This window comes from Ochlerotatus camptorhynchus, unplaced genomic scaffold (assembly GCF_037179485.1).
Source record: "Ochlerotatus camptorhynchus isolate MF236.1 unplaced genomic scaffold, CSIRO-AGI_Acam_v1.1 ptg000177l, whole genome shotgun sequence".
In the NCBI taxonomy this organism is placed as follows: domain Eukaryota; kingdom Metazoa; phylum Arthropoda; class Insecta; order Diptera; family Culicidae; genus Ochlerotatus; species Ochlerotatus camptorhynchus.
The window spans coordinates 1,460,744-1,482,500 of NW_027040667.1; the positions used below are offsets into that span (position 1 = coordinate 1,460,744).

The 21,757-nt window shown below is 41.1% G+C and overlaps 1 protein-coding gene across 1 annotated transcript in view; it reads right to left on the reverse strand.

Moving 5' to 3' along the window:
* Positions 1-21,757, reverse strand: part of LOC135701821 (neuropeptide SIFamide receptor-like) — a 614,024-nt gene that overhangs the window by 357,717 nt on the left and 234,550 nt on the right. The window lies entirely within an intron of this gene.

Consider the following 21,757-nt stretch of genomic DNA (forward strand, 5'->3'; position numbering starts at 1 on the left):
CTTCAATAAGCTAATATTCGATATGTAATAAGCTTAAAAAAGCGACGAATTAACCACTTCATTCGAGCACTTAAAATGACGTTTACTACCACTCAAACTTTGAAATAAAACATTATTTTAAGATTTTTTCTTCTGAACCTCGAGAAAAGTAGTCAACATTTGTGCGGTCGATAAGAAGTAGAGGATTAGTGATTTTAGGCTGTGAACCATTTGCCGAGTTAAATTTAACTCGTGCTTAAAGGTGACATTTCGAAAGTTATTTCTTATGTTCGAAAATCCCTGTATTACCGATCGATAGGTATTCGAGCGGAACTCAGACACGGTTGTCAAAATTTAACTTCTTGTCTGTCAGAAATAACCACGCTCCGATAGCAGGGTTAATCGGTAACTTTCAACCTGTCAAATTTTAAACAAAAGTTAAAAAAAAAATCCGCTAAATGGTTCAGAGCCGTAGGGGCCTCAAATAGCCTTGTCAGCAAAGACATGGATTCCCGATCCGGTCGAGGAAATCATTCGGGTAGGAAATTATCGCGACTTCCCTGGCCATGGAATATCATTGTGCTAACTAAACAATATACAAATTGAGGCATAGAGAGCCAGCAACAAGCTCGCTACAGAAGCGTAAAAAGCCCAGAAAGAAGGAAGGAAGGAAGAGTAATGGTTTTGAAAAGCAAACATATTTTTGATTATTCCTCACAAAAATACTTCGATGAATGTATTTAAACGATTCCATAGTCTATCAGCTTCAATTTGATTAGATTTTTACGACTGAACAAACGCATTTTGTCGGGTTTTTCTTTAAATGAAACCAGTGTTGGCAAAATCATCAATCAAATAATATTTGCCCGCTCTCATACGCTCTCAATATCACACGTGATTGGAACAACATATCATGCTGGATATTGATTTTACAAGCTCCTTTGATATTGCGAGACTATTCACAACGTGCAAAAATCAAGATGAGAGCTGACTCGACACAAAAATGATTCCGTTGCTCATCGTTTTGTTAGAAAGAGAAAGTATAGTTTGCTATCTCTTTTTACTCTTCACCGATGGCAGACACGTCCCTTCGCTGCCAGCCGTTATGGAAGCTTCAGAGATTTGCAGCTGGTGAGTTTTGTTAGTTTGAGATTTCGAGCTGCGATATCACAGCTTGCAAAATTAACCGCAGTTGTTTGCTTGTTGTATTTTGTCGACGAAAATCAAGCGTGATCTTGGGCATTGGTGAGATTTGTTTTTTTGATATTTTTCCAACATACGCACTACAAAAAGCGGCTGATTTTGAGTTGCCAATAATGTAATAGCAAGCTAAAACGGAGTTCAAGACGACGATGACGATGAGAGAAAGCTAATATATGTAAGCACGGACGCTGCTTAGACTGACGAGAATACGTGGAATCCCGTATCAATTCAAGCCAGATTTTCAATAAATTTGAATCCAAAAATAAATTGTAATTAATGTTAACAGCCATATAACTAAATAATCGTTTGAAATTAATTCTTGCGTCATGACCCATGACAAAGCACTATCATGTTCAGAGTAGTTTACATTAAATGCCATTCAACAACTTTTGAAGATAGGCTTAATGTTTCTGTTGTTACGTAGAATCCCAGAAGAAAAAGAAAGCCAATCTCTACTACCCTATTTTATTTCGATTCGCTACCAACATAGTCCAAAGTTCCATATCAGTTTCCTGCAAGGTATTCATACCGACAACATCAGCGTCCTTCAAATTCTATTCGCAATGATGAACAGGAAAGTGGAAATTGGCAATTGCAATGTGAAGATTTGGAGTGGCAAAATAAAGTGCCCAGGATAATTCGGCGGAAACAACACCATTCTGTGGAAAGTTTTCCGGATACATCGTTCGATAGCTGGTTTCGTGGAATAAACATTTCTAAAAAATGTCTATGGGCATGTGGCGCGAAATGGCAACGGTGAAGAACGAAGTGCTTCTGGATGCTTCTCGACAAATATTGCGCCGCTTCAAATAATTTAAAATCTGGTGGTGGTAATAACGCGCAGGTGAAGATAGCCGCCACGTCAAATGTATAGGAAAAATTTCCGTGCTCCTTTTCCCTCGGATAATCGAGCCCACACACAGACACCATGAACCTAACCCACGAGACGAGACTGTTGGAAGCAGCACTCAAACCTCGATAAGTCATACCATGCATGCTTGCTCGGTGCAGATGCATCTTTCCGGATGTCTTAATTAGTATTCATCTTGCGGGTTGCAGCAGTGTTAATTTGCTCAATGTTTGCTGAATTTGATTTGCGATGCTGACGAACAAGAAATGGGTTGACAGCTGGCGCTTGCTATGGAATACTGTATATGATAGATCCCCTAGCAGAATTAGTTTGTCAATTGACAAATGTACGGTTAAGAAGCTAATATTCAGTATTTTCTGCCTTGAACAGACTGCATGCAATCATTGTTAGGCCAACTGTCGAATCGATCAAACTCGACCTTATCATTATTATTCGCAATGAACAATAATCACTCAAACAAACAAAAAGAATGAAATGTGGTCTCCTCAGTTTTTTCCACATTGAAGAAGCCATCCGAACAGCCATTCTCAGTTTTAAAGAGAGAAGTCGAAGCAAAGCGAAGAAGAGCGCTTTTTTTGGAAAACTGTGTGATGTTGGAATTTTACTGTTCTATTTTTCCATAAACATGGTTTTATTTATTTCTGAAAAGGTAAATTATCCTAAAAAGTAGAAGGGTCTGTGCCTAGGGGCACGAACGAAAGCTTGACGTAGGACCGCTAGTGGACGGAACAAATGTGAACATTTAGTTCTTTTAATTGATCAATCATCAATTATCTTAACTCTTTCCGTTTTTTATTTGTAAACGTATCAAATTTGTAGTATTTATTTCAAAGAGAAAGTTGATGAAGAGAATCCAAGGGACTATCAACTTGAGTATTTGCGATTCATCTACGACTTTAAAAGGTGTATTTTGAATTTTTTGTGTTTTGTGTTTTTCACCCCTCACAGGATTTCCTTTCGAATTATATGAAAGTATCGTTTGTGCAGAATGTGTAAAAAAGGAGGGACTTCGAGAGATTGAACTCGTGAGAGCTTATTTTCTCACAAATTTGATTTTATTGGCTTTCTGGGGACTGAATTTACACCCAAAGCGAATTATTCCCACTTCTTTCAAATTCTATATGGATTTTTAACACTTCCTACCAGCGTGTTCTGGAAAATGTTCGGACGATGATTAATCTCACCAATACATTCGGGCCTTCCATTCCACACCTTATATAGAGACCAGGTTGAGCCTTGATAGCTAGCTGCTTGCGAGAACTGATGACCTTGACAAATGTCCAAATAATACTCTTAACAAATTTATGGTGGTTCTGAAAACGACCATTTTGTAGTGATGATTGAGTAATGCTGAGCTGAGCACGACGAGCTACTGATTCCGATCCTAGCCTAGCGGTGGAACTTCTTCACCCTTCTCTATGCTTGCTCATATGAGCTCTGCAGCTCGTTGCTTGCAGGCAGCCTTTCGTTGTTGTTGTTGAAAGCACTCCTGCTGCTGCTGCTACTGCTGCTGCTGCTACTGCTGCTGCTGCTACTGCTGCTGCTGCTACTGCTGCTGCTGCTACTGCTGCTGCTGCTACTGCTGCTGCTGCTACTGCTGCTGCTGCTACTACTGCTGCTGCTGGACTGGACACCACCACTTACGGTGATTGAATGTGGGACCGCATCGAATTCGATTTTTAAGTCTGTGTTAGGGAATGCGCTGTTTTCAGACATTCGGTGATAATTTTGATCACCATTGCAACAGTTGGACATTTGATATTTTTCAATAGTGACTAAGTCATCATTCCACTGCGTCCTAGCAAGAAGTACGGTCGACTTAGTTCGCGCTCCGCTATTTTTGAAGTTTTCTCGCTATTCGCTTGATTTAAATTGCCAGTTTTTTCTCGCTTAGAGTTCCCAGCTAAATAATTAACTAAAAGTGAGTTTTTTTCTGAGAAGAAAGTTTGTTTTCGGCATCATCCGAAGGAAAATTGTTTTTACGATTGCCAATTCGCCAACGATTTTGCGCACCATCGGTGCGTGGTAACGCATACCTGCACACGGATCATCGTCATCGAGTGTCAGCATCTGCCTCCGCATTTACACCGCTCATCTATCATCGTGTGTTCAGCTGAGTGCCGACCCTCACATAAGCACACACCAACGAAGACCGCCCGCACACGCTGATCGAAGATCATCCACGTTGCGCGTTGCTCCGCTGCTGCCGTTTAAACGCTCGGTGGTAGTAGTATAGGATTATCAGATAAGTTTTTGTTCTTGTTTCTCTCTTTCGCCCACAGTTAAATTTTAAGTTTGTGTTCTGTGTTTGTAGTTTTTTTGTGTGTATTGTGTCCGAGTGATTATCGTTTCAGTGGTAGAGCGTTTTTCGCTCCCACTAGTACGGCAAAATGGACATTTTGTCGCAAGACGAAATGGACGTTTTGTCGGAAGATGACACCACTTTGCCACGCGATGGCAAGAAGGGTCGAAAACGTACGTCATCTCTTCCTGGTTCATCGTCTCAGTCTGGCAAAGGACAGGCTCAGATAAACCCCCGATCGCGAGCCTATCCAGATGACTCGACTGGCCCATGGGTTGTCTACTTTCAGCCCAGAAACAAACCTTTGAATGTAATGCAAATTACTAATGATCTGACGAAGCGATACTCGGCCGTGACTGAAATCACGAAGGTTAGGCACAATAAACTTCGTGTCTCCGTCTCTAACCTGAAGCAGGCTAACGAGATTGCTGCCTCCCAGCTCTTCACGCTCGAGTACAGAGTTTACATCCCAGCTCGTGATGTGGAGATCGAAGGTGTGGTCACCGAAGCGAGTCTGACTCCCGAGATCTTGGAGAAGCAGGCGGTTGGCCGTTTCAAGAACCGTTTGCTTCCTCCGGTGAAGATACTGGATGTCCAAAAACTGGGCTCAGTATCTGTCAGCGAGGGTAAAAAGAGCTTTACCCCCACAGACTCGTTCCGTGTGACCTTTTCTGGTTCAGCCCTTCCTCACTACATCGAGCTGGGAAAACTTCGACTACCTGTGCGTTTGTTCGTTCCCCGGGTCATGAACTGCCAAAACTGTAAGCAGTTGGGACATACGGCCTCCCACTGTGGCAGCAAGGCACGCTGTTCCAAATGCGGAGAGAAGCATGAGGATGACACCTGTGCAGCTACCGCACCAAAATGCGTGTACTGTAAGGGAACTCCTCATGGTATCTCGTCATGCCCGGTGTACAAACAACGCGGGGAGAAATTACAACGCTCACTTAAGGAACGTTCCCGGCAGTCTTTTGCAGAAATGCTTAAGACGGCCACGCCATCGACCAACGACAAAAATCCCTTTTCTCTTTTGTCAGATGACGAGACTGACTCTGACTTGGCTGAGGAGGGAACTTCTTTCTGTTTTTCAGCACGGAAACGAAAACGCATCCGTTCGCGGAAAGTTGAGAATGAAGAACCCCAAATCAGCTTGCCCAAATCAAGGAGTGGTGGAAAAAAGGAAGTTTCTACTCCTCCTGGATTCAGAAGAACTGACTATACCCAGGATTTTCCACCTCTCCCGGGGACATCCAAAACCCCTGATGTCCCATTTTTAAGAACAGAAGCCCCTTCTTCATCTGGGTTGTTCTCATTTGATAAAATTGTCGACGATATTCTCAAGTACCTGAATATTTCTGATCCTCTCAAAAGCACTGTTCTGGCAATGCTTCCTACTGTGAAAACCCTCTTGAAGCAATTGACATTGAAGTGGCCCCTCATTGCAGCAATCATTTCCTTCGATGGATAATTTTCCAAACGAGGTCGGGGATTTGATCACTATTCTACAGTGGAATTGTCGAAGTCTTATTCCTAAATTAGACTCTTTTAAGTTTTAAGTTCACAATAATGATTGTGATGCATTTGCTCTTTGTGAAACTTGGCTCTCTTCAGATATAGATCTTCCTTTTTATGATTTTAACATTATTCGACTGGATCGTGAGGATTCGCGTGGAGGAGGGGTACTTTTGGGGATCAAAAAGTGCCATTCTTTCTATAGAGTGAATCTTCCACAATTTCCAGGTATTGAAGTTGTTGCATGTCAGGCTATTATTAAAGGTAAGAGCCTTTGTATAGCTTCTGTTTATATTCCTCCTAGAGCCGTTGTTAATCGAAAACAACTTTCAGATATATGTTCAGTACTTCCTGCTCCACGGTTGATTATGGGAGATTTTAATTCCCACGGTACAGGCTGGGGGGAACTGTATGATGACAACCGTTCTACTTTTATATATGACCTCTGTGATAACTTCAATATGACAATTCTTAACAATGGAGAAGTAACACGTTTGGCTGGACCATCTTCGAATGGAAGTAAATTAGACCTCACACTTTGCTCTAACTCATTATCGTTGGATTGCACGTGGAATGTGATCCAGGATCCCCACGGTAGTGATCACTTGCCGATCAAAATTTCGATTGCCAGTGGGTTCAATCCGTCGGAATCCGTTAACGTCGCGTACGACCTCACCCGTAATATCGATTGGACAACGTTCAAGACCGCGATAGAGGAAGCCGTGTCGTCGGTAGAAGGGCTTCCACCGTTGGAGGAATATAACTTCCTCTCCAATCTGATCTTGGACAGCGCGCTTCGAGCTCAAACTCGGCCGGTTCCTGGAACGTCTTTGCGTAGGAAACCTCCTTCCCCTTGGTGGGACCACCAATGCACTGAGGTTTATCGTAAAAAGTCCGACGCGTTTAAGCTTTTCCGGAAACGTGGAACACCCGTGTATTTCGAAGCGTACTCGGCTCTTGAACGCGAACTCAAGAGCCTCATCAAAGCCAAGAAACGCGGATACTGGCGGCAATTCGTGGACGGATTATCGTGCGAAACGTCGATGAATACGCTTTGGAACGCGGCGCGAAGGATGCGTAACCGGTCTTCGAACAACGAGAGCGAGGAGTACTCAGATCGTTGGATTCTCAAGTTCGCGCGAAAAGTATGTCCTGATTCCGTGCCGGCACAGATGATTCCTCGCGAAACGACGAATTATGTAGACGAGATCAGCCAGCCTTTTTCAATGCTGGAACTCTCACTCGCGCTCCTTTCGTGTGGCAATTCGGCTCCGGGGGCTGATAGAATCAAGTTCAACTTGTTGAAGAACCTCCCAGACGTCGCTAAGAGGCGCATGTTGAACTTGTTTTGTCAGTTCCTGGAGCTCAATATTGTTCCGGATGATTGGAGGCAAGTGAGAGTTATAGCCATTAAAAAGCCTGGAAAACCCGCTTCAGATCATAACTCGTATCGTCCCATCGCGATGTTATCGTGCATTCGAAAATTGTTGGAGAAAATGATCCTTTTTCGCTTGGACAAATGGGTTGAGACGAACCACCTACTCTCAGATACTCAATTTGGATTCCGTAGGGGCAAGGGAACGAACGACTGTCTCGCGTTGCTTTCCACAGAAATTCAGTTGGCTTTTGCTAAAAAAGAGCAAATGGCTTCTGTATTCTTGGATATCAAGGGGGCTTTTGATTCAGTATCCGTTGAAGTCCTTTCAGACAAACTCCACGCTTGTGGCCTTTCTCCATTAATTAATAACTTTTTGTACAATTTGCTGTCAGAGAAACATATGAGCTTTTCTCATGGAAACTCTACAGCTTCTCGATTTAGTTACATGGGTCTCCCCCAGGGCTAATGTTTAAGCCCCCTTTTGTATAATTTCTACGTCAGAGAAATTGACAATTGTCTAAGTGACAACTGCACGTTGAGACAACTTGCAGATGACGGCGTAGTGTCTATGACAGGGCCCAAAGGGGTCGACCTGCAAAGACCCTTACAGGATACCTTAGACAATTTGTCTACTTGGGCTATTCAGCTAGGTATCGAATTCTCCACGGAGAAAACTGAGTTGGTCGTTTTTTCTAGGAAGCATAGCCCAGCACAACCAAAGCTTCAACTTTTGGGTAAACCGATCACTCATTCTATGTCCTTCAAATATCTTGGGGTCTGGTTCGATTCAAAATGCACCTGGAGATCCCACATTGAGTATCTGAGACGAAAATGCCAACAAAGGATCAATTTTCTCCGAACAATTACCGGAACGTGGTGGGGAGCCCATCCACAAGATCTTCTAACGTTGTACCGGACAACGATTTTATCGGTTTTAGAATACGGTAGTTTTTGTTTCCAGTCGGCGGCCAAAACTCACATCATCAAACTGGAACGTATCCAGTATCGTTGTCTTCGTATCGCGTTAGGATGCATGCACTCGACTCATACGATGAGTCTAGAAGTGTTGGCGGGCATGTTGCCACTATCGGATCGGTTCTCGGAATTGTCCCTCAGGCTCCTCACCCGTTGCGAAGTTATGAACCCACTGGTAATCGAAAACTTTGAAAAGCTTCTTGAGCTGAACCCTCAAACTCGTTTTATGTCATTGTACTACGTGTACATAACACAGGATGTCAGCCCTTCACAGCATAATCCTCATCGTGTATGCTTCTCCGACTTCGGCAATTCAGTTAGTTTTGATTTATCATTGACACGGGAGATTCGTGGGATCCCAGAACATCATCGTTCCATGATTGTTCCGTCAATTTACGCTGCAAAGTTTGGCCAAGTTGATTCCGCAAGATCGTTCTTCACAGATGGATCACTAATAGAGTCGTCCGCTGGTTTTGGTATTTTTAACGAATTTCATAGCGCCTCTCGAATGCTTCAAGCTCCTTGTTCCGTATATGTTGCTGAGCTGGCGGCAATACATTGTACGCTAGAAACGATCGCCTCACTTGCACCAGATCATTATTTTATTTTTACGGATAGTCTCAGTTCTGTCGAGGCTATTCGCTCCATGAGGCCGGTAAAGCACTCCTCGTATTTTCTCATGAAAATACGAGAGCTTTTAAGTGCTTTATCTTTAAGATCTTTTGTCATCACCTTTGCATGGGTCCCATCTCATTGCTCGATTCCGGGCAACGAGATGGCTGACTCACTTGCTAAGGTGGGCGCTATGGAAGGCGATATTTACGATCGACAAATCGCCTACGATGAATTTTTCTTCATTTATCGTCAACAGTCACTCGTCAGCTGGCAGAATAAGTGGAGTGAAGGGAGTTTGGGACGATGGCTATATTCGATCATCCCTAAGGTGTCGAAGAGTTCTTGGTTCAAGGGGTTGGATGTGGGTCGAGACTTCATTCGTATGATGTCTCGCCTCATGTCCAATCACTATTCGTTAAACGCTCACTTGTTCCGTGTTGGGCTGAAGGACAGCAATCTCTGTGAATGTGGACAAGGTTACCAGGACGCAGATCACATTATTTGGTCTTGTGCTGAGCATCGCGGAGTCAGATCTGAACTGTACGATTCCCTTCGGGCTCGAGGTAGACAACCTAATGTTCCAGTTCGGGATATTTTGGCTAGACGCGATCTGGAGTTTATGAAACTCATATATGTTTACTTTAAGAATATTAACATTAGATTGTAAGTTTTATTAACCTTGTGTTTAGTTTGTATTTTTTACGTGTGGGTTTTTTTATGTTTGTCTTCAAGATGAATAGAAATTAGTTCATGTTTTAGGATTAATTAAATATTTGTATCGTAAACCACATTTCAAACCTCCCTCTCCCTTTTCTCATCCAAAAAAAAATTGTAAATCCCCACTAACCTCGAGACAACCGCGAGTATCCGGTCCAGCTCCTTTAACTTTAAATATAAGAAATCAATAATGTATAACAAAAATGATAACTCGGCTCTGTAAAGTTTATTCGATTGAGCCTGTACAAATAAAGTAATTAATAAAAAAAAAATAGTGACTAAGTGTTCATTTTAGCAGATTGGTAGATAAATTTCCAATCGTTTGGCTTGTTTAGAATTAAAATCTATGTGCTATTGGTCGAAACCTGACCTCTTTTCGTAATGCTGTGCATTTTGGTTTTTTGAAATTGCGTGGATTCTATAGATCCTGTGGAGATCTATCTAGCCCCGATGTATGTGTTGGTAGAGGGAAAAATGTAAACTTTGCGCGAGACGATGTCTTAACACTCGAAGGCAATTTTGTGAAATATGTATCAAAACAAATCCTAGCTAGTTCTGCATGATGATTTTATTTGATTTTATTTATTTGTAAAGTTGCCGGGAAATACCAGCTGGCGATTTGTTTTTTTATGATAACTCCTTACATGAAAACAGGCAAAAACTCACAAACAGGTTGCTTTTTCATGGTATACAGTGTGATAATTCAATAATAAATAAATTATCTCAACATTTAGTGGCAAACCATTCATAAATTTTGGTAACATACAAAAAATTCTATAATCCACATTAAATTTCATATGTAAGCGCCGATTGAAACAATCTTTTTGACGTCACTACAAGGGTGATTGATTAAACGAAAGAAACGAATCGTGCGGAATGAAAGCTGAGGAAAAAGGCCTACAATTCCACACCTTCTATATACAGGTTGAGCCTTGATAGCTAGCTGCTTGCGGGAACTGATGACCTTGACCAATGTCCAAATAATACTCTTTAACAAATTTTTGGTGGCCCTGAAAAGGACCGTTTTGTAGTGATGGTTGAGTAATTCTGAGCTGGGTGTTCAACACGGATGAGGCTGTCGAGCTGTATGCCGTTTGGAGAGAGGGTGACACGCTTGGCATAGATGACCGACCCGCAGCGACTCACGAAGAGCTACTGATTCCGATCCATAGCATAGCGGTGCAGCTTCTTCCTCCTTTGATGGTTGCTTATGTGGGCTCTGCAGCTCGCTGCTTGCAGGCAGTCTTTCATTGTTACTGGAGAACAATTTTCAACGCCACACGCCGAAAGCACTGCTACTGCTACTACTAATTTCGACGACCGAACTCCACCACACAGTGGTGTGGTCGTTGGGAGCGTGTGGTTCTGAGTATGGCGATGAGTGTGCAAAATATTACGCAATTCCATCCTACCTATTCGCACGCGCCCGAGGATCGGATGCGAATGCCACTTCGACTTGTTTCGTCTACTTACTACTCTCTGACGACTGTGCTGGGAAGCAGCATATGCATGTAGGTAGTTGGTGGATTTGTTAGTTAATTCGTTTATTATTAATTAGTTTTTTAATAGTTTCCTGTTGAAAATCAACATTCGGTATCGTTATCGATGCATAGCCATTTTTCTGATCGATTGGTGATAAAATTATTGAAATTGGACCAGGGGCAGCTGAGTTATTAACGTTCAAAATCTTTCCTAATTTGTTACATGTTCCATTTTCGGTTTTCACAAAGTGTACCCCCATATAGAAATCAAAGACGTAGTCCTACGTCAAAAACTGCGCTGGGACAAAAGCCGCTATTTTGATAAATATATACGTTTTCAAGATAGAATGTATTGTAACAGCCGAAGTGGGAAGTCACTACAATCTCTAGATAATTTTTTTTAAAGATTTCAGAAAAGAAGATTCGATTTGGAAAGATTTGGTTGGATTTGAAATAAATAAGACCGGTTCCACGTCAAATACCAAAAACTATAAAAATTGAACATATAATTTTAGAGATATTTGAGTTTTATCACTTTTTGGAATTTTTACTCAAAACTACTATTAACAAAATACCGTGAATAATTTTCACAGAAAGAATTTATTTTTCTCTACAACTTTGTCTCAATTTATTGAAAAATGACAGAGGCGTCATTTAGAAAAAAAAATTACATGATCCAAAATGGCCAAATTTTTGCAAAACTGTGTATGATTGCTCGTAACACACAATTATGCAAAGTGTTATGCAAATCGGAGAAGGTCGTCTTTTTCCGATCCGTCAGTTGGCGTGCGACTGACTTTTTAACTCAGTGGTTGTTTCCTTCATTCCTGACCTCGTGGTCGTTCCAGACTTGGATTTCAGAGATTCCCGTCGATTACTTTAGATCTACTCGAATTTATATAGGATGATTCGGGTGAGGATTCCATACGTTTCCACCGGAGATCCCACTCTCAGATTTCAGACGTTTACGGTAGTAGCACTTTGTAACCGTTTAGGGGCTGTTCATAAACTACGTAGACAGTTTAGGGGGGGGGGGATTGACAATTATCCACGACCCATACACATTTTAAAATTTTTGTATGGACAATTGTCTACGCAGGGGGAGTGGGATCTCCGGTGAAAACGTATGGACCCCCGTCAAGAATCCCAAAAAAAAAACTGTCTACACGCTATTTCACCAGATCGGTCAAAACTGAACATACCCAAAAATGGGTAAACTGTGTTGGGAGTTACAAGATGACAAATGAACAACATCGACATGAATCCGATCGACGTTGTTAATTTGTCAACTTGTCACTCCCAACATAGTTTACCCATTTTTGGGTAGATTCAGTTTTGACAGATCTGGGTGGATTCTACCCAAATTTGGGTAGTTTTGAAATAGCGTGTACGTAGTTTTTTTTTATTATTATTATAGTCACTTTAACACTCTTGGGTCATTCGTGACTTGTCCGGGGTGAGATTTGAACTCGTGACTTCGGCGTGAGAGGTATGGATGTTAACCACTACGCCGGAGTCGCCCCCAAACTACGTTGTTTATGAACAGCCCCTTAGTTACAATGTCCTAGGTTTTAATTTGTGCATGTTGTTTTAGGAAACTGTAGTGTTTGTTTAGTGTCAGTGTTGGGCTAATAGAAATAGTAGGAATGTAGGTAAAATTACTGTTATTGAAAAATGTATAAATTTGTGTTAGTAGGTAGTTAGAAATTGATATTTGTTTATAAACTAAATTGGATGTGACAGGATCGAAAAGGTGTTATGATCAACTGTGGTAGAAAAACTCAATAGGCGAAAGAGATGATATGGATGGGAGGTGATAAGCTACAAGGAAGGAAAATTGAGGAAATAAGGAACGAATTGAAAACTGGATGGGAAAAGGAGGGCTTTTGATAGCTGGGATGGTCAACCATTGCCCTGAAGTAAACCGGCGTTTGTGCCTAGAAGACGTAAGTGTACAAAAGTGAACCAAAGTGCAGTGAACGACCTTTTTATGTCCCTGGTGTTCATTCAGGACCTTTTAGGATTTTTGGTTACGGATATCCTCACGATCGGCACTTTTCGACCAAGTCAGTCTTGACTGTCTTGGTCTAAATGTCAAGGACCTTCCACTCTCCGGCTTAATAATTTCCAGAAAGAAGAGCATCCTCGGCCTCGGTAGTCCTAATTGTTAAGGAGGAAGTCCCTTATCGGCTCGATCAAGGTGGCCTTGTCACGGTCAGCTGATGTTCGCCAACGAAGGGAGACGCCGTTGACACCGAAAAGACTACTTTGGTAGCTGCACAGGGGTTGCTATATTCCCTGGTTGCGAACCGCCATCGCAACGCGCAAACTCAAGCCTCAAATCCGTCATTGTAGTGACCACAGTTCCAGTCACCAGGCGCCATCTTCCAGGCCAGTTTAAGACACCGATCCGCCTTTTTCGACGGAGTGATTAAGCCACGGATCGCCATCGCGGTCAAACAACAGCTGCCCAATATAATCACCACCAGCGAGCGCTCGCCATCGTCCAGCAAACACCACCGGTACGTACCAAGGAAGCAGAAACCCATGGAACACACCCCATAATAGCCCAATAAAACCATCCGCATCATAAAAACTTCTAGACCTTTTTTCCCCCACTTTAGCTTCCAATTAATTTCACCATCACTTAAGAAATCCCACAGCTTCTGCACAGTTTGTTTCGCGTACCCCTCCGAATTACCCAGTAGCATGCCGGCCCTGTGACACAGTTCAGGGGTCTCATGCTACTGAGCTAGATATTCGGGAGTCTTGGTTGAGCCACTAGGGTGAGTCTCATCTAGTCTCAAGTTTTCAAAGGAGATCCAGGAATTTCAGGAAGATTACCTGAAGACGATCCCGACTGAGATTCTGGCCACTCCTTAAGAGGATTTCATCAGTTCCTAATTGAGCATCCGTTCTCGATGATTATAGCTGTTGCTGAGATCCCAGATATCCCCGAATGACAGACGGCGGTGATTCCGGCGCCGCAGTCGAAAATGGAAATTCTGCCGGCCCGAGTGTGGCAAAAGTGAAGCTGCCGCAACTGGTGGTGAAGAAAGTGCCACGCTGATTGGCGATTTCGCAGAGCTGGGCGTAGCAGCCGAGTTTAAACTCAGTGTTGGCCACACTGGCCTGAGCACACCTACCGTTGGAACCTACTTGTGTCGGAACACTCCTGCAGTGGGTTCGGCAGCGAAGTGACAGCGGAGTGACAGATATCGATCTGTCACAACGGGTGAGTAGAGGAGAAAAAAACAACCGAGAACAAAGCAAACAAGTGTAAAAGTAAATTCATCGCTCTCGTTATTCTTAAAATTATCTAGTAATCTAGTGAACTTAATTATAGTTGAACTTAAAGCTAATGTGATTAGTCACTACTAGGTTTATCTTATATCTACACACTAAATTAGGTAAGTTTAATACAATTAAACTTAGCTTAAATGTAACTAAAAACTATGCTTACGCACTAGGTAACCTAAACCTATCATTGAACACCATACACTCTACTCCGTGAAACCCGTAGCCACTGGTATCGGTAAGAAGTTAAAGCAAAAGTATGTATAAAATGTATATCGATGATCTTACTTACAATTACCTAAACTAGGGCTTACAACTGAACACTTCGACGGCATCACGCTAGACAACACCCGAAATTATACTAAAAGGAAACTAAACGTAAGTCACAAAATTATAATCTACACTTACAACTAGGACTAAAATTAGGTTGAGAACATTATGGTAAACAATGTCATGTACACTCTACCTACATTCCAACCTTAAGCAATATCAAGGCCACATAAATCTATATAGTATAGACTAACTAATTCCAATTGAAATTGTCGTTATCTAACACAAGAAATTATATTCTCGCTATCACCGGATTATACGTCTTTTATTCGCTTCCGGTCGAGAATCATAGTATCGGAAACTTCCCGTTGAAACTGAATTTCAACACTCAGCATGATCGGCACCTAGGTGATACTCCGTATAAAAGCGGAGTATGAAGTGGCCGTTAAATACCTGAAGGATTGCGAAGCGAAATATTTCACGCGTGATATCCCCGGTAGCATTCAAGGTAGTCATCAGGAGCCTATCAAACTTCAACCCCAAGATGATCGAAGCCCAAATTAAAGACCGGTACAAGCTGGCCCCAATCGCTGTATGTATTCCGGATGACGAGGAGAGGCGAAAACGTGAAGACGTACCCGGATTGTCTTTTCCTGGTGCACTTACAGAAAGGGATGGTGACACTCAATGCGCTGAAAGCCATCCGGTCGATCTACTCCATCATTGTACGGTGGGAGCCATCCCATAGAGGTAACTCTAAGACTAAGACTAGTAGGTCCCGAAGAAAAGTGCTCAACTTTTTGGCTCAGCTCTGGTACTATCTTCGGTCCCAAGCTAATCGATGTACCCCTCGAAACATAGGAAAATCCACGAACCCCTCATTTTATCTGTCAAACTTTCATGGCAAATCAAAACAAACATAGTGTAGTACTAGAATTTCGACTAGAATGGGGTACGTTAATCGATTTGCTTGGAACCAATAGGCTAGTCAAGTAGTGAGCCAATTTAAAATCGATAGTTTCTTATTTATTGTTGGCCATACCGTGGTAGCCGTCGTGACGTTACGTTTTTTTTTTTAGACTTTATTTAAGAGATATTTAGCCTTTGGTTAGTTCATCTCTAGTGACATAATGCAGTGCCAGCGGTGCCTCAATTTTGGACACGGTATCCGCAACTGCAACATCAAGCCACGCTGCAGCAACTGCGCTCATGAACACGTCACTTCTGACTGTCCTGTGATGAAGCCGTGGTGTTAAAATGCCCCAACTGTGGTGGTACTCATCAAGGTTCCGACCGATAGTGCTCCAAACGCGAGGACTTCACACGCATCCAAAAGCAGGCGGCAACCAACAATCAACCAGGACGCAAGAAGGACAAAACCCCGGCATTCAGGACGGAAGATTTCCCGCTTCTTCGTGCTCCTCAGCAAAGGCAAGCAAATTCGCGGGTGCAATCCACCCTACCCTCAAGAAGCTTCCGGTGATGCTGCTGGACAAAGATCTCCCTTCCCCTCATGAATTATAGAGACAACCAACAGCGCAAAACAACAACCCCAATCTGTTCTCAGCGGATGAACTGATGAAAATTTTCGTCAACATGACCGGTGCTCTACGTAAGTGCCGAAATAAGCCCGAGCAGATCCAAGTGCTCGGTAAGTTCATCATCCAGTATGGCGTCTAAACCGCTAACTATCGTCACCTGGAATGCTTGCTCTATAAGTGCAATAATTATTGAGCTTGCCGACTTCCTCCGCAAGCACAGCATTGACGTGGGTCTTCTTACCGAGTCCCACCTAAAGTCCGGCGACAGCTTCTGGTTTCCTGACCACAATATTATCCGGCTTGATCACTACCGTGCGGATCCTGGATTACATGCCAAGTGCAATCCAACGATAGTGAATTGGAGCAAAAGGTGAGGTCTAATCTGCTACCATTCGAGGATGGACCAGCCAAACGTGTTACTTCTCCATTGTTAAGTATTGTCATGTTGAAGTTGTCGCAGAGATCATTAATCAAAGTAGAACGGTTATCATCGTACAGCTCCCCCCAGCCTGTACCGTGGGAGTTAAAATCTCCCATGATCAACCATGGAGCGGGAAGTACCGCACATATGTCGAAAAGTTGTTTGCGATTAACAGAGACTCTAGGAGCAATATATACAGAAGCAATACAAAGGCTCTTACCTTTAATGGTAGCCTGACAAGCGACAACCTATATACCGGGGAATTCGGGAAGATTCACTCTAAAGAAGGAATGGCACTTTTTGATCCAACCCATGAAAGTCATCTTCTAGAGAATTTTAAAACTATTTAAGACGAATGTTTTTTAGCGAAATTTATTGTCTGTATCTCTTCTAATAAAAAAGATGTACCCAAATATAGTAAAATATATGAATAAATTCAAATTGAGTTTTACGAGTTTTAAAAATAACATACATCCAATGTTGTCATTTTATTGAGAATAGCATACGCCCTTCCAAATGCCGTAAAAAAACATTTTTTTTTGTTTGCCCCAACCAGAGATATTAACATTTGAAAAGTGCATATTTTTAGTATAAAAACGTCAATAACTCTTGATCGGCAAAAGACATTGAGAAGCTTTTTGCAGCAAAAATTTGCGCCTTCTTAAGATCTAAAAGTTATTTCAAGACACTTTTGGTCCGGGAGAAAAAATCAAACCACGCAGGTAGCACAGACAACCAGACATAACTCATTGGATATTTCTCACTGTAAAACATCGTCGCTAAAACATTACCGCCATCTGTTGAGTACACTGTGGTGGGCACTACACTGAACAGATGGCGGTAGTGTGTAAACGTCAAACACAAGGGAATTGACTATGCGCGCCACAGGTGGCGGTACTAACAACTACGATACTTTTAAATTGTCCGTTAAATGCTTGATCGATGAACAACTTGCGAGTGTTATGTCTGTTTGTCTGTGCAGATAGTGCCAAATCTTCTGATGCTTGCAATTTTGCAAACATGATGAATCATGTTTTCATTCTCGATTCTAAACATCGTGTTGTCAATTTTCCTTACAATATTATCAATACATAAAGATTAGCGGCGCCGGTGGTGTAGTGGTAAGCGTGATTACCTCTCACCCCAGCAGGCCTGGGTTCAATCCCAGTCGGCGCCGCCGGGATGTTCTGAGGCATAACATCTCTGATCACGCCTTCCTTCGGATGGGAAGTAAAACCGTTGGTCCCCGGTTCATGGGTTGATGGGTCGATAGGTAGGGTCCAGGTGTGGGAGCTGCCTCCCTGGCGTCAGTAGCATTGGTGCTCAGCACGGAAAACAAGATCGACGGAAAACAAATCAAAGGAATACATAAATATTGACAACACGCTAAAGCACTGGTTACACGGGTCAATATATTGACAGTAAATTGACATACTGACAATATTATTGAAAAGACGATGGATTGTTGAAAAACTAATTTTCATTTCACTTTGTAAATATTCTTCCCCTACCCAAGAAAAGGGAGAACGTACGTCATTTAGATCGACTGACTCACAAAGCAGCTTCGCGCATGCAACGAGGCATGCAGTGTTGCCATTTGTTTAAATCTTCGTGTGGTATGTAAAAACAATTTCGTATTAAATAAAAAAATACTTTTTTACAGTCACCAATAACCCAGGCTTCGTTTATATGGATGTACATTTTATACAAAATCATAAGCATAATCATGTTTTTTTTTCACTTTAAAATAAAATAAATGCTATCAGCGTTTCACATACCACACACATAACGTAAATTAATTATTATATGCATGATTTTCATTAATGAATGTTTACCAAAACATCAGCATGATAGTTTATTTTTGGGAATCTGCGTACGAATACCGTGGGTTATTCCACACGTATAGTAATTCCACGCACTCGACAATCGATTTGATTGAATTCGATCTATTTGGAAGTACATGTAGTCCTGTGTATTATCTGTGTCTTGTCAAAAAGTTACAACATTTGGTATACCAATTTGGTATTTGAACGCGGAATAACAGCTCACGCATAATAACCCACGTTCACGGTACATCCTATGTTGATTAATAAACTATATGTGTGTCCAGTAATGCAGTTTATATGACATATTACCAACATTATCTTTCTTTCACGTCTTCTGGTCATTAGTTGAATTTCATAATGATCAATAGTAATTTGCCAGAAAGTATAAGAGGATTTTCATATTAAAAGTAGGCTTGGAATAGATCATTATTTAACACTATATATTCTTAAAATCCTGAAAATTTATTTAAAATGTGCAAGTATAAGTAAATGTTGGGTGAAAATTGATTTCTATATATATCCACTAAACCAGGACTCCGTTGTTTGGTAATTTTTGAACTACGGAACTGTTCGGTAAAAGTTTACAAATCAGTGAAAAATTGAAAAATTTGTAAATTTATTATGAAAATGTACGGACGTAGTTAACTCATTTGATGACACAAAAAAAAATGTCGATTTGATTGATTTCCTTCGAGTAACGGTCATTTGAAATTTTTCCAATTTTTTCAGCTGATCAAAAACCCGGCAAAATTTGCCGACTTGGGTGATCCGAATTCAGTGTGTAGCTAGTATTTTCAATACATGCAGGTCCAGCAATCGTTTCTGTTTGGACCCGAATGCAAACATGAACTCTAAACACACTTTCTTTAGCTGAGCCATGTTTCTTGTGTGGGGAAATTGAGTCAAGTAATATTGACTTTAATACATTGAGGTAAAAAGGCATTCAACGTATTGCCATTAATGTTGTCAATATTCGTGTATTGTATCGAGTATTGACAAAGCGAAATTAAAATCAGCTTTTCGTCAATACTTATCATCAATCATCGTCTTCAATATCACCTTTTCAATAATATTGTCAGTATGTCCATTTATTGTCAATAACTGTCAATATATTGATATGTGTAATGGGCGCTTAAAACTTTTAGGAAAGCGAGAAAACCACCAATCCACCACACACGTATAACCGTCCGGGAGGCAGAGTGCCAGCGCTAATCCGGCAAATGCAGCCAAAAGCTATGGAAGAGAAAGCACGCACAAAACAGAGAGCAAACTTTAGACACAACCGTATCCGAAGGGGTTCGAAACTCTTCTCCCAACTTTTATCGAACAGTTCTGTATTTCAAAATTTACCGATCGGTAGAGGCCTGGATTAGTGTGCATAACAAATGAACTACACAGCTAAAAAAAAGTAGTGTAAATTTCCGTTACTATGATGCACATAAATGGAGCGTCATATATCATACAAGTTTAAATTATAGATCGTGTAAATTTATGAGACATGTCACGCAATATTCCATATATTGTATGCAACGGTCCACTTTTGTTTGCAACATTTATTGCAAGCTGCTAGTTTACGTGAAAAGGAAGTTTACATGTATCAATGTTTGCATGCATGGATGTTTACATCGCCAGTAAAATTCAGATTTTTTTGGAGTGTATGTTTACCAATGAAATCAAATGAAAACTATTGTTGTTGATATTTTATGTAGATGGGTTTGTTAAATTTGGTGAAAACAAGCTTACCGAAGACTTTAATGGGCAATGAAGCAATTTCTTTTACATTTTTGTATAATTTTATTCATAAATATAGGGGTTGCACTCTTGCCCCGTGTGAGTTTTCAAGAAAATTAGTTTTGGCCAATTATAGGGAATAGTTATATGTTCTTTCTTATTGGTGTTTCAATATTTCATTATTAGTAATGCAAGGAGGAATTGTAGAAAACAATATTGGGAAATTCCAAAATCCTTATTTAATGATGCCTAATTTTTTTTTGTTTATTAATTTATTTGATAAGGCTCAACCGAATTAACTTTACAGAGCCGAGGATTCTTGGTCACTATACAATAGATCTTAAAACTATAGTCAAAAGGTACAACACAATAAATACTTTATCTTCCACTATTCAAAAAGCCTCCTCCATCAGAACTGGAGCCGCTTCTAGTAGTTTCATTGACTGACAGTTACGCCAACGAGGGTGAGAGCGCGTCCATTGCAGCAATGGACGCAAAACGTGGTCAGCACTCACACACTCATCACGAAACGGTTGCTTTCCAAAGTCGACGACGCATCGACCGAAAGAACTGCTGATGAAGAACAATGAGGAGAACCACACAGTGGTTGCTGCCGAGAAAACAGACGATCGCGTGGCACACATCGAGAGTGGCCTGCTTTTGTCGACAGCCGAGTGAACACTGATGATGCCTAATTATTATAAGTAATTTCTATTTTTGACACATCAGCACAAAATGTTGTCTTGCAATTTTTGTAATACTTCATTTTGGACAGAACTTTCTATAATGCTGCAGTGTGTAGTGTGAGGGGGCCGGCCGGCGACGTTGGGATCAAGCTTCTGAGGGATTGATGCTGCTGGCGATGATGGTTACAATCGGGTGATCTTCGAGCTCGCCTCTAGCACTCGTTCCACGACAAGCTGGGAAAACTGCAGGCTTGTACGATCGGTCCACGTTCAATTTTGTTTTAGTTCATTTTATTGATAACCTTGAACGTTATTAAAAAATTAAACATTAAACAATTGCTCAATCACAGCAACTTATTCTTTTTAATTTGTTGTATCCAAAATTTCAGCTCAGAACGAGTTGTCAAAACATTTTTTGTGAGCAAGCAACTTAGATAAGTTGTCACTATTATTTTACAATATCTTTTAGCAGTTTTTAGGAGGAATGACCGGTTATTGCCACTTTTATTCATTTTCTATGGCTTTTTTCCTTAAAATATGACAATTTTCTAATTCAAATATCTCGAGTTAAAAAAATGATACCTCTGCCATTTTCCGGCAAATATAGAACCAAATTTCTTCTTTCCATTACTTTCAATTTGCTTGCGCGTTTTAAAGTTATATTAGTTTGAAAAATACTTGTTTCTAACCTTAAAATGACTAAAAGTTCTAAAAGTGTTGTGAACAATAGTTTTCTCAAAATACAAAGCAAAAAAGGTTATGGTCAAAAAACTGTTTTTTCATGAATCACCCTAACCTTCTAGTTGTTTCAGTTCGTAGAATGCGTAGATGATGAGATAAAAATTTGACGTCTTGGACAAAGTTGCTTAATTTTGCATCCTCTGCAACATTGAAGAAGTAAAAAAAGTTCCCAAAAATTTCCCGTAAGAGTCAGTTGAATATCTGTTTGTTC